The following is a 14400-nucleotide window of genomic DNA, read 5'->3' as shown; positions in this document are numbered from 1 at the left end:
TTCTTCATATAGTCTCCATTATGTTCAGTGTCAGTTACCTGTGTTGTCAATATCTTCTCCAATCTGTGGCTTGCCTTTTCACTATCTTAATGGTTACTTTTGAAGGACAGAAAACTTTAGCATTAATTAAGTTGTTCCATATTTTCCTTAACAGCTAGTGGTTTTAGCCTCCTGTTTAAAAAGCATTCTCTAACTCTTGTTCTTCAAGTTTTTTCTTCTCAGTGTTTCTGGGACCCTGCATTTTTCTCAGTTATTTTCTCCTTTGCAAGGATTCATCTCAGTTTCCTTCATGGGTTTTACTTCCTTCCCCCATATTCAGTGTGGCTACCTCAGTATAAGGTGCTGTCCTCTGCCTCTTTGCTCTATGCTCTTTCTCCTTAAAGTTCACCTCTCAGCAGATCCACTCCTCTCCCTAGCACCAGACAGGGGTATCTGTGTGCTGGTCCATTCAAGTCAACAGTTCAATTCTTTGGTATCTATTGAGAAATTTCTCGGTATCAGGCTTTGTGCTGGGTGCTGGGACTACTCAGGTGAACATCACACAATCCCTTCCCTTGGGCAAACCAGTGAATGAAGATACCTATAATCTAGTCACAGTGATACCTCCAAATATTCCAGGATCATCAACTCCCCCATTCCTCAACATGCTCTTACTGATGGAGCAATGGCACTATCATCTCTTTAAACACACAAGATGCGAGGGTCATGTTGAACTTCTCTCTCTCTCACCCATCTAATATCCAATGATGTGACAAGCCCTGTTTGTTTTAACTCTACACTTTAAGCTCCCATCTTCCCTTCTTTCCACCCGCCCTCCCCACCCCGTGGCCCTCACATTAGGTTCCTTACTATGCCTCTCACAGAGGGCTGCATTGGCCTCCTAAATGGTATCTCTACATCCAGTCTCTTCCCCCTCACTCGACAGGCTCCATTCTCATGGGTCATTTGCCTTGGAAACAAGCTTTCAAGGAACATTGTTATCAGAGTGATTGTCTTCTTCCTCCTATTACCCAGAAGTCTCTTTGAAGGAAATAACTAAACAGAGTCTTACTCATCTTTGAGAAATATCTACTTGTTCTATCAGTGAGTGTGGATCGTGAGACTCTGAGTGCCTCATAAGTTGCCTGACTTGACTGACATAAGCAGCAAACATCACACTGATGAGGATAGCTAAGGGTCTAATGTATGATTTCAGCTCTAAGTGCCATGAAGCTCCTGAGAAATTCCCAGTCTGACCTTTGCAGCAAATTCCAGAAAATCCTCTACTCTTCCAATTTCATCACATCCTTCAAAACTTTGTGATTCTGGATTACATTTCATTAGGATATTTGTTCTTTACTCTTTGAAAATGGGAAGTACCAGAATAATTTGTCTATGTTGCTCACTTAATCAAAAATTTTCCATGAAAAACTCCTCACAGCCTCCAGCCAAGCTCCTTAGGATTTGGTCCAATCTGCTTTCCTGGCTTGTTCTTCTACTTAGCATACCTACCACCAATCAGATTCTTGGCCATATTCTATTTGTATTCTGTGCATTCTGGTCTTTGATCAAGCTGTCACATCAGTCTACAAAGCCTTCCTGCTCCATCTTGGCATGTCCAGGTTTTACATCTCCTTCAAATCTCAGCTCAAATGTCTCCCTTTCCATGAGGTTTAAGGGAGCTCTTTTAACCAGAAGCACATACTCCCTTTCTGAGCGTTCAGCATTTAATTTTTATCTCCGACCACACCAATTGCCCTCCCCTTATGGTAGTTGGCTGGTTACCTATCACTTGTCCTCCCAGGAAAGACCTGTGTCCTTCTCAACTTTGTGTTCCTTACAAAGCCTTGTAGATTGCTTCCCACATGGCAGATACTCAGTAACCATTTGCTGCGTGATTAGGATATATATTGAGGACATGTGACAGGCAAATCTCAGTAGTAGACACTGTACAAATATATAAATACAATTCCATTTCTGCTCAAAACATGTACACTCAAGTAAGGCATTTACATACATACTACACAGTAAACATTAGCATGTTATACATTTCATAAAAAAGGTTTTAAATGCTGTAACTTTAATCCTTTAAACCTGTGTTTTTCAACTTACAAAACACACAGAACCTTTAAAAGAAACTATTGCAACATTCACTTGAGTTATTTTTGTCATGCTATTATTCAAATAAGAACAAACATAAAGCTTATGGTTATAGCATGTGATACCTATAAAATCAAGACACACTTATAAATCGTAACCAAGCAAAATTATTCTTTATCGTGTTAACTGCTTCAGGCTACAAGATGCCTTGAACAAGCTAGGAGGAGCTTGATAGAGAGTGATCTGGGGTCAGGGAGGCTATTGGTTGGGAGCCCCCGTTCCTGGGAGGTGGGAGGTAGAGTTTTAGGCTAGGGTATATATCAGAGTCTGCATCTTTGATGTGATGCAATGGGTGAGAAAGAGAAGTGGCAGAGGCAGTCAAGCAGAGGAAATCCTCAAGAAGAGGGATTCCAGCAGCCACAAAGAGGCATAAAGACCAGGACGGATCCCAGGAAGCATAAGAAAAGAGCATCTCAGAAGAATGTTTTTGGGCAACATTGATTTTGAGCTTGTGCTCTCTCTTAGGCTCTCTGCTAAAGACTTCCCATTAATGTCAATATTTAATCCTCACAGTCAACCAAGAGACAGGCACTATCATTAGTCGTGAATCAGGAAATGAGCATTAAGGAAATTCCATAATTTCCACCAAGTACAAAACTGGCAAGTGAGAGAGCCTGAATTTGAAACCAGATTTACCTGACCCTAGAGTCTGAGCCTGTAACCAATATGCAGGACCATCTCTTGGCTGGCTCCAGGCCTCCTGGCCCCATGTATTTGTTTTCTTTTGTTTCTAAATGGCAGCTGGGGAATGTTACCAGGAAAGTAAACTCCCCAAGTCATTCAGGATTGGGCAGCAACCCAAGCGTGTCTGTACCCTCAGGGCAATGTGGGAAGGAAGAGGAAGGAAAGCAGAGATGGAATGCATCTTAGAGGGGTCTCATGCAAGTCATGCTCACAGGGACTGAATTTCAGAAGGACCCCCTGAGATTTCTCATAGAACATTTGGTTTCAATTCCAAATATCTGCTAAGTTTGTACTGTGCGCCTATCACTGTGTTTAGTGTTTGGTTGATTCAGGATTTTTGAATTACCCCAGAAGTGATTACAGCTCCCACACACATAAGCAGGATATGCTGAGTGTGTGAAAGAGAAGCCTGGGGTTTGATAGGATGGTGTTTATTAGAGTCATTTAGGAAGAAAAGAGAGAGCTCTCTTCTGAGTTGTTGCTGCTAACACCAATCTGTGCATTCACACTGAAGACAAGTTTGATGACAAATCAGTAGCATGCATTCATATGCCTCTCAAGGGCATGTTTATAGAACCTACAGGTGTATAATACAATATGCAGATTCCAAAGAAATAGAAGTCAGAGTCCCTGCTCCTCTCAGTTGTTGATGACACAGCTGAGATTTAAGTCTATAGAGCAAAATAAACAACTCAGGTTCAAAATGGCACCAGCCATCCCTAGAAGTTACAGTGCCCACAGATAAGGCCAACTACAGACTATGTATAGGAAGTACAGAGGAATGTCAGTTTCCACTCCCACCCCCCTTTGGAATCTTTCCCTTGAACCCACAAATCCAAATCAGGAGATAGAAATCTGAGTAAACACTCATTATCTTCACATTCTTTAGTTCTATGGGACCCAGAATGGGCTTGCTGGGATGTTAGGGGCCTAATGCCTGAGTGTTCTAGGGGCTCCCAGGGATTAAGAGATAGTCAGACTTTGTCCTTGAGGGTGGGGACAGTGTGTTTGGGCCCCCATCACCTAAAGCAGTGTCTGACACATAGCAGTTGTATAATAAATGTTGGTTAATGAATCAACAAATGGTGTTCCAGGGACTTCAAACTTGGTGAAAGTGGCAATGGTGGTCAAGTGATGAGTAGGAGAGTGGGGCAAAGCCTGGTAGCATTTGCCTGGAGCCCTACAAGATATCTGGTGAATACAGATTCAAATCAGAGTGGCTAGGTTCCACGGGAGACCTCATGGTGCTGCCCTCTTTCCTGAACAGATGCCATCCGACTATCTGATTTCATCAGGAAAACAGGAGGAAAAAATGATATTTTGCCTGAGGCCATTTTTAGAAGATGAGAGAGAATAGAGTCATTCTTGCCTGTCACTGTGGCTTGTTCAATTTAAACAAGCAAGATTCAGGAATGAGCAAACCATTAATGTAGAAGAAAAAAAATCAGCGTGAAATGCTCTGATGAGAACTCCTCTGTGTTCTTTTGAAAACATCATTTGGATGACACTCAAAATTGGTTCATATTATCATTACCGGTTTGGGACACTTTGTCATCAATTTTAGTTCACTTATCTTATTTTTGACCCCAAGAAAGTACCAAGGCACCTTCTACTAGTCAAAAACTTAGGAAATAAATATCTTACCTTCACTGAAAAGGAATTTCGAATATAAAATAAGATGTGACAAGGTATCTTTCCTCCTTTAGATGCATAAGAAATTTTGCTTTGTTATTTATAGATTTTGTAATCTGTGATTCATGTTCAAAGAGAAAGCAGCAACCCACTGGGGAATTGCTCACATGAAAAGTGCACTTATTATATTAACTCAATTAGATGCACATTAGAGTCTGTTCCCTGTATGGAAGGAGCTGAATAATAGCATACAAAATCACTGTTATTTGAGTTCTTGAGCAGCATCCTGGGTTTCAAAATGACTCATAGAAAAATTACAAACAGCCCAAAGCTCACAAATTAGGGTAATAAAAAAAATCTCCCTAATTTTTCAATATGGTAGTATGACATGATTTGAATAGTAACCACAGAAATAATCAATATTTAAAGATGTTGGTGACATGGAGAGCAAATGGGGGAAATGACCTATACTTGAACCATTTGGCAAGAGCTTGAAATGCATTGAAAAGTGGGGATTTCAAATCACCATCAAAGCATTTCTCTTAATTACTCATTTTCCTTGGAATTTATTGGAAGCATTTTCTACCTATGCTTATATTATCAATGACAAATGATATATTTAGTTCTGGGGAGCTATGATAATGACTCATCCTTTGCATATCTATGTGTATATATATTTATATATAGATATGTGTATACATAACATTTATATACATATACACGTATGTGTGCATTTTTCTTATCCTACCCTCTTCTGAATACACTGTGAGGACAAATTGTCCTGGAGAGTCCCAGTACCAGAATAATGTATTCATGAAGTGCAACAGTCATAATTTTATTCAGGTTTTGTTGTCTTTTCTCCCCCTGGGAAACTTCTGGAGGAATTAGATGTGTAAACTCAGAATACTGAGAAATTGCTGGTCAGAAAAAAAATGACTCTAATGAAACTGCCCTACTGATGAACTCTTTATAGCTTCCTTAAAAAAACAAGAGAACAGCATTAATGTATTGCCTTTGCAATTTCTTCACAAATGAAAATCCCTCTTTTTTTTTTTTTTTTCTATGCAGCAGATCTGAAACTTCTATAAGCCTGGTATCTAAATCAGTTTTTGATTGAAATGAGTACAGGCAAGCTCTGAGGCAGCTCTATCCAGGGCTATGACAAGAATGGAGTGAACACAGTTTACCCTACATGGAAATGGCCATTCCAACAAGTACTAATTTGACAATGGTAATGATTACTATGGGTTGAATTGGATTATCCCAAAAGATATGTTAAAGTCCTAGCCCCTGGTTCCTGTAAACGTGATTGTATTTGCAAAGAGGGTGGGTGCAGATATAGTTAGTTAACATACTGGAGTAGGGTGGATCTTGAATTAAATAAAACTGATGTCTTTGTAAGAAGAGAAGAGACACACAGACACAGAGGGAAGATGACTATGTGAAGATGGAGGCAGAGATTGAAATTATGCTGCCACAAGCCAAGGAACTCTTGGGGCTACCAGAAGCTGGATGAGGGCAAGGGAGAATTGCTTGTAGAGCTTCGGAGGGGACATAGCTCTTCTATCAGCTTGATTTCAGAATTCCCGCCTCCAGAACTGAGAGACAATAAAGCTCTGTTGTTTTAAGCCACTTAGTTTGTGTTAATTTTGTTATGGCAGCCCTTGGAAATTAACAATGATGATAATAATAATATGAATAATAGCAACAGCATCTCATGTATTGTTTTCTATGTGTTAATAACAATTCCAAGTGCTTCACACATATTAACTCACGGGCTTTAGGGTCTCATTTTATAGATGAGGAAGCAAGTACAGAAAGCAAAAGAAAGACATTGAAATGTGAGTGGGGAAATTTGTTTTCATACAAATGAAACAAACCATCTGAGGAGCCTTCAAGAGTAGGCATCTTTCCATCACTGGCCTCCTGTTGGATGGGGTATCAGGAGACATGGCCTCTGGCCTTGATCTTGCCACACACTACCCTGTACTCTCCTTTGGAGATTGGATGATCTCAGAGGTGTCTCCTGGCCCTAAAACTCTAAGATTCCATTGAAAACTTGTAATTCAAGCAATCAATAGTGAATGGTGACTTGCTAGGGACTGAAAGATGCCCTGAAGTCAGTGTGAAACACTTCCACAGGGCTGGTTGTGCAAATTCCCATGACACAGAGCTCTTGTCTTCCTTTTGGGCCCATGGGCCCATGCCCAGATGTGGCCCCAGGGCCTGAGGGATCAACAGGATGCCATGGTGCTGGGGACCCTGCACTGTCCAGTGTAGACGGTTTTCCCTTCTTCACCTTACAGAGCCCTCGGTAAGCAGCTTCTCAACTTGCTGGAGGAGGGTCTGTGTGAGCTCAGGGGCAGTGATCTTTCCTAGGGAGGCAGCAAGCCCAGGATGCCGAATGTAGGGCCCGTTTGATCTCCAGGCCAAACTGCAGTACCAGGTGAATAATTATAAAATGCAGAAAATGTGAGAAAGCCTCCACTGGCTGTGCTGCAATGCCAGGCCCTTGATGTGGGATCACATACCTGTGAATGCCTCCTTCCATTCATTCACCAGTGGCTCAGCTTTCTGAAGCTTCAGAAGCTCTAACCCCATATGCTTTGTACCCTGGCCCTTTACAGGGTACATGGAACTAGTCTAGTAAGAAGTATCTTGGTGTATAAATGAAACACATATAGGTAGACTTCTGGGGCAAAACTTGCTTATTGAATCCAGCCTTATCTATTCATAGTTGAGAAGGTAGTTTATTTTTTATTTTTTAAAATTAAAATTTTTATGGTGACATAGTACGTTTATGTGTTTATAGGGTATATGAGGTATTTTGATATCTAATGTGTAATAATCACATCAGGACAAATGAGGTTATCCATCATCTTAAACATTTATCATTTGTGTTACGAACATTACAATTCTATACTTAGTTATTTTAAAATGTATGATAAATTATGTTTGACTGTAGTCACACTGTTGTGCTATCAAACACTAGCTCTTACTCATTCTAACTATTAATATATTTTTGTACCCCTTAGCCATCCCCATCCCCCAGCCCCCACTCCCCTTCCCAGCCTCTGGTAACCATTGTTCTACTCTCTGTGTCCATGAGTTCAATTGTTTTCATTTTTTAGCTCCTACAAATGAGTGAAAATATGTTGTTTGTCTTTCTGCACCTGGTTTACTTAATTAACATAATGATGTCCAGTTCCAGGCATGTTGTTACAAATGACAGGATCTTATTCTTTTTTATGACTGAATAGTACTCTATGGTGTATATACACCACCTTTTCTTTATCCAGTAACCTGTCGGTGAACATTTAGGTTGCTTCCAAATATTGGCTATTGTGAATAGTGCCGCAATAAACAGGGGAGTGCAGAGATCTCTTCCAGATGCTGATTTCCTTTCTTTTGGATATATACCCAGCAATGGGACTGCTGGATTGTATGGTAGTTTTATTTTTAGGTTTTTGAGGGTAGAAGGTAATTGTTCAGGTTCTCCAAACAAGAGTAAAGTCTCAGACACAGCTCTCCCAGCCCACGTCAATCTCTTGACTCACTATGTAAAAAAGAAAAGAAAACTGGAATTCCATTGGGTGGAATTTATTTCTGTGGCAGTTCTCTTGCTTTCCAGAGAGGCTATAGAATATAAGCTTGCAAGAGGGGTAACAAGATGGCAACCCAGATGGTGGAGCTCCATAAGCTGAAGCTTGTTGGACTAAAGCAAGAATGTCTTGCTCGTGGTTTGGAGACCAAGGGAATAAAGCAAGATTTTATCAATAGACTCCAGGCATATCTGGTGAAGAACATGCTAAAGAGGAAGCAAATGAAAAAGAGGGACTGGGAGATGAAACAGAGGAAGAAGAAGCAAAGTCCGTAGAGCTCTCTGTCAAAGAGGAAGAACCCCTTGAAAAAACTGTGGATGTGGCAGCAGAGAAAAAGTGGTAAAAACTATATCTGAAATACCACAGACTGAGAAAATGCAGAAGAGGGCCAAATGGTTCAATATACTTGTGAGCTTGGAGAGTAAGAAAGCTGCTTGTACAGGCTTGGTGTGGGATTTCCTCAGTTCCCACAAAAGGTCTGTCCTGTCTGTCATCTGATAACCTACAGTTAACCTGGGAAAGCTGAAGGAAAGAGCTCAGAGATTTGGTTTGAATGTCTCTTCAATCTCCAGAAAGTCTGAAAATGATGAGAAACTGAAAAACAGGAAGGAGTGATTTGGGATTGTCACAAGTTCAGCTGGAACTGGAACCACGGAGGATACAGAGGCAAAGAAAAGGAAAGGAGCAGAGCGCTCTGGGATTGCCTGATGAAAAGTTACGGATACTTTCCGGTCTCCTGTGGTTTCCAGTTCTCTGATTCTTCTTGATCATGTATATATATGTAGGTCCTGTGCCTACATTCTGCCTCACAACAAGGGAGCATGTATCCCAGGTACATCTGTGAACTGCAGCAGCAATTTGACTTATTGCTCTTTCAGCTTTAAAATTGTTGTGTTTTTGTTTTTTATTATTCTGCTTGTTAATAAAATAAAAAAGACAAGAAAAGAATATCAGCGTGGCCGGGCGCGGTGGCTCAAGCCTGTAATCCCAGCACTTTGGGAGGCCGAGACGGGCGGATCACGAAGTCAGGAGATCGAGACCATCCTGGCTAACACGGTGAAACCCCGTCTCTACTAAAAAATACAAAAAACTAGCCGGGCGTGGTGGCAGGCGCCTGTAGTCCCAGCTACTCGGGAGGCTGAGGCAGGAGAATGCTGTAAACCCGGGAGGCGGAGCTTGCAGTGAGCAGAGATCCGTCCACTGCACTCCAGCCTGGGCGACAGAGCAAGGCTCCGTCTCAAGAAAAAAAGAAAAGAATATCAGCATGTGGGCTGTAGCGTCAGACTGCCTACATTAGAATCCAAGCTTTGCCACTTATTAGCCCTTGGATCTTAGAAAGTTACTTATCTGGACCTCACTTTCTACCTCTGTAAAATAAGAAGAGGGGATAAAATTTATTTAAGAGTGTTACGAGTGAATTGCGTCCCCCCAAAAGTCACATGCTGGAGCCGCAACCCTCAGTACCTTGGAATGTGACCACATTTGGAAATAGGGTTGTTGCAGATGTAATTAGTTAAGATGAGGTTATACTGGAGTAAGGTAGGGACCTAGTGCTATATGACTGGTGTCCTTATAAAAAGAACGGCACGTGAAGGGAAGAATGATACGTACACAGAGGGACGACTATGCAGAAAGATGCAGGGAGGAGAGGGCTGTCTATAAGCAAGGAGAGAGGCCTGGAACAGAACTTTCTCTTGCAGCTCTCAGAAGGAGCCAACCCTGCTGGCGCCTTGATTTCAGACTTCCAGGCTCCAAAACTGTGAAAGAATGAATTTCTGTTGTCTTAGCCACTCTTTGTGGTACTTTGTTATGGCAGCCCTAGCAAACTAATACAATGGTATCTTGGTGAGGATTCAAAGAATTACTGCATATTGTCAAGAACAAAATTTCAACAGACTGAATTTATTGATTGATTTATTTATTTTTGAAACAGTGTCTCACTCTGTTGCCCAGGATGGAGTGAAGTGGTACGATCTCAGCTCATTGCACACCTGCTGGGTTCAAGCAATTTCGTGCCTCACCCTCCCAAGTAGCTGGAATTACAGGCACATGCCACCATGCCCGGCTAATTTTTGTATTTTTAGTAGAGATGGGGTTTTTAGTAGAGATGAGGTTTCACCATGTTGGCCAGGTTGGTCTTGAACTCCTGACCTCAAGTGATCTGCCTGCTTTGGCCTCCCAAAGTACTGGGATTACAGGCATGAGCCACTGCACCTGGCCTCAACAAATTGAATTTAAAGATCTAATTGACTTGTATGAGTCGAGCAGTATACCATCTTCAAAATAGAAAGGCTCTCTGATGATCAGAGCAGAGGGGTAGACTTTCCAGGAGGAAAAGGTTGAAGAAAACAAAAATCAGGAATCAACAGTAGACTGGTCATTTCAGAGTTACTTTCCTGGCTGGGTGTGGTGGGTCACACCTATAATCTCAGCACTTTGGGAGGCCAGGGTGGGCAGATCACCTAAGGTCAGGAGTTCAAGACCAGCCTGGCCAACATAGTGAAATCTTGTCTCTACTAAAAATACAAAAATTAGCAGTGGTGGTGGGCGCCTGTAATCCCAGCTACTCAGGAGGCTGAGTCAGGAGAATCGCTTGAACCCAGGAGGCAGAGGTTGCAGTGAGCCGAAGTCGAACCACTGCACTCCAGCCTGGGCAAGAGCAAAACTTCATCTGAAAAAAAAAAAGGTTACTTTCCTTATAGAGTTAAAGTAGAGGGGACTTCTTTCATGCTGCTTCAGGTTGACTGGGGCCCTTTGGATTGATTGCTGCAAATCTCCTGTTTTTTTGTTTTTGTCTTTTTGAAAATTGGCCCATCTCTAAGTATAGTTTGATTACCTAGCAGGAGTGACTCCATTCTGTTTCGGTCTTGTCTGGTGGCACTTAGTACAGGAGCTTAGTCCAAAACAATAGCCTCCCAGACATTTTATCTAACAATATAAACCACTTAAAATAATTCCTGGAAGAAACAATGGCATTCGCAGCAACCTGGATGGAGTTGGAATCCATTATTCTAAGTGTAGCAACTCAGGAATGGACAAGCAAATATCACCTGTTCTCACTTATAAGTGGAAGCTAAGCTATGAGGATGCAAAGGCATAAGAATGATGCATTAAGAATGGACTTCGGGGACTCAAGGGGAAGGATGGGAGGGGGTGAGGGACAAAAGACTACACATTGGGTATGGTGTACACTGCTCTGGGACAGCTGCACCAAAATCTCAGACAGAAATCGCCACTAGAGGACTTATCCATGTAACCAAAAACCACCTGTTCCCCAAAAACGATGGAAATAAATTAAAATTTTACAAAAATACATGAAGAAAAAAATAAAATGCGTGAAAAATAATAAGACAAAATAAATAGTTCCTTGTACTACATAAGCAGTGTACAACTGAACTGTGTATACAATTTGTACACAATGAACCACTTGTAAGTGGGGGTAACAAAGCACTTATATTTGACCTTTCAGGTACGAATCCCACATTCAGGCCTACAGAAGCTTCAGGATGTTTCCTGATGCTCTAGTTCGTATATCTCCTTGGTCTAGATTTTCTCCTCTCTTTTATTGTTAATTTAGTTTAACTTAGTTTTTAAATAGAAAAGTGATTCATGTTCACTAAAGAAAATGGTAATTTTTCAGAAAGAATAGAAACAACCTCCTTTAATTGCTTACTACTCAGAGGCAACCACTTTTACCATATTTCCTGCCAATCTCTTTTAATACTTTTCTTATATAATTGGCTGCATTTTCTTCACACATACAATATTGTATCTGTTTTTAGTTAACATGATGAGTGTTTTCAATGCCATTCAAATACTTCATAAGCATAACTTTTCATACCCACATAATATTCCATATTACAGATATGTGACTTATTTTTAGCTTGTGTCCATTTTTGTTCACTTACCATGTATCTTTTCACTTCCAAAATGCCTTCTTTTATGCCTGAATATCTTGAAAATTGATTTTTTCCCCACATTTCATCCTCCTTTTTTGCTCACTGAGGTCTTTCTGATTTTCTCCCTATCTTTATCCTGCTTCTCCCAATCTCATCTTTATAAATTTACATTTATAACATGTTTTCCTAACATGAGTTTTGCATTTAAAAAGTGTTTTCTCACATTCATCACCTTATTTGGTGTCCACAGTAACCCTCTGGAATAAGCAGGGGCAATAGAAACTAAAATTCAGAGAAGTGATTTTCCCAGAAGGCACTTAACCCAGATGACTCTTAATTCACTGTCTATACCAGACCACTCTATATGATGGTTCTTTTGGACACGTTTTTATTTCTATTTTTTATTTTTTGGACATGTGTCCTTAAAAGCTACACAAGATTCACGTAGGTTTAAGAAAATAGCTTTTCATTGTTCATGTTTATAACATAGTTGATGCATCTTGTATATAATAATACTTATAGGTTCTACCAAAAGTTTAAAACATAAGGAAAAATGAAATAATGGGTACCATCAAGCTCTAGCCAGGATCTTACAGGGGCATAAAATGTGTGATCTTTCACATCTTCTCAGCAATTTCTCCAAATACTTCACTGCCTCAACATAGAATTCCCCACCATGCTTTTGAACTGACTCCACCTTTTTTTTTTTTTTTTTTTTTGAGATGGAATCTCGCTCTGTTGCCAGGCTGGAGTGCAGTGGTGCGATCTTGGCTCACTGCAAGCTCCGCCTCCCGGGTTCAAGCGATTCTCTTGCCTCAGCCTCCTGAGTAGCTGGGACTACAGGTGTGCACCACCATGCCCGGCTAATTTTTTTACTTTTAGTGGAGACTGGGTTTCACCATGTTGGCCAGAATAGTCTCGATCTTTTGACCTCATGATTCGCCCACCTCGGCTTCCCAAAGTGCTGGGATTACAGGTGTGAACCACTGTGCCCGGCTCACCCTTTTTAAAAGATAAACAAAATACTAATTTGCTAATGAGTATATTGAAGATTGTCTCCTGTGACCTCAGTCATATCAAATTCTCTCCCTGAAGGGGACTAATACTCCTGATAACCACCCCATTAGCCCTGTCTTCTCATGTTTAAAAATCAACTTTGTTCAATTATGAGGTCAGGTTTCCCCTTTGTGCAGGTCTTCCTGAAACCAGCGGGCTTCCGGAGAAACGTAAAGAGAACCAGGTCGCCTGGGATTTCTTCCTTCCTCAGAAGGTCTCCCCAAGTCAACATCGTCTCTGAATTTTCTATTTCCCTTTGGCAAATAAAAGAAAAAGTAAGTAAAACATCTTAGTCTATGCATGACCAAAGGTTAAACCTTTTATTGCTTCATTTTGATTGTATCAGCTTTTCAGGACAACGTTTTCAAGGCCACAGCTTATTTTAATAGCTGTAATAATACCAGTATTTTCTGATAATAATGGCAAACACTTTTTTTGGCGAGCACTTTTAGTGTTTGTTGTGGTTGTGCACCAGGCATGGTTCTCAGCAGTTTTCACTAATTCATTTCATCTTCACAACAACCCTATAAGGTAAGTTTTGTTATCACCCTTTCTACAGATTGGCACATGTTGTTTGGCTTGCCCCTAGACTACATAGACAGCAAAAGACTGAGAGAGAATCTGGAGAAGACAGTCTTGCTCCAGTTCATGCTCTTATTCATGGCACTCTGCTGACCTCTCAGTCACCATGCTATTTACTTTACATACATTGTCTTATTTAATCTTCACACAGTGTAAGTTTTACTATTTATCTCTATTTTACAGGTGAGGAATGAAGCTCAGTAGTAGTTAGCAGTTTGGCCAGATTCCACTCTGGTAAGCTCAGTGAGACAGAACCAATTTTCCTTTCTATTTCTTTTAGTAGATAAAACCATTGACCCAGTGATGAGGCAACTCAGAAAATGCTCAGAATACCAATCATAGGATCTTCCTAAAAATCAAGTGATGTGGTCAATAAACAAAGTCTAAATAAAGCTTCTCTGCCACTCTGCTATGTGCTGCTGCATTTCTCCACAGAAATGTAACTTTAACCACCACCACACAAAGCTGAACCAGTTACCAGGGAGCTGGGAAGCAAGACAGACACCAGGGAGAGAGGGAAACGCTTTAGGGTTAGGCCATTATTTTCAGATCAGGTAGAAAAGCAGAGACGGTTAGACACACTCAGAGATTCTTTGAATCTGACTTTAGGCAGGAAGTAAAATCCAGTCGAATCAGTTAATAAAAGGCATTCATCAAAGAGATTCAACCTCACACTGTTACTTCAACAGGCATCTTGCCCTTGTGGAAAAACAGGCTTAATTTCCAAATCATTTTAAGTTTGAATATTCGTGCAATGGGGAGCTTAATTGGGAAAGTAATGAGACCACCAAAGGAAATTAGAACCA

At 40.8% G+C, this 14400-nt stretch overlaps 1 pseudogene; it reads left to right on the top strand.

Annotated features, from left to right (window-relative positions):
* The first annotated feature begins 7835 nt into the window (after nt 1-7835).
* LOC103221260 (SAP domain-containing ribonucleoprotein pseudogene) lies at nt 7836-8768 on the top strand (annotated as a pseudogene).
* Nucleotides 8769-14400: the final 5632 nt, after the last annotated feature.

This window comes from Chlorocebus sabaeus, chromosome 15 (assembly GCF_047675955.1).
Source record: "Chlorocebus sabaeus isolate Y175 chromosome 15, mChlSab1.0.hap1, whole genome shotgun sequence".
NCBI lineage: Eukaryota > Metazoa > Chordata > Mammalia > Primates > Cercopithecidae > Chlorocebus > Chlorocebus sabaeus.
The sequence above is the reverse complement of the archived record's forward strand: the minus strand, read 5'-3'. Positions and strand labels throughout refer to the sequence as shown.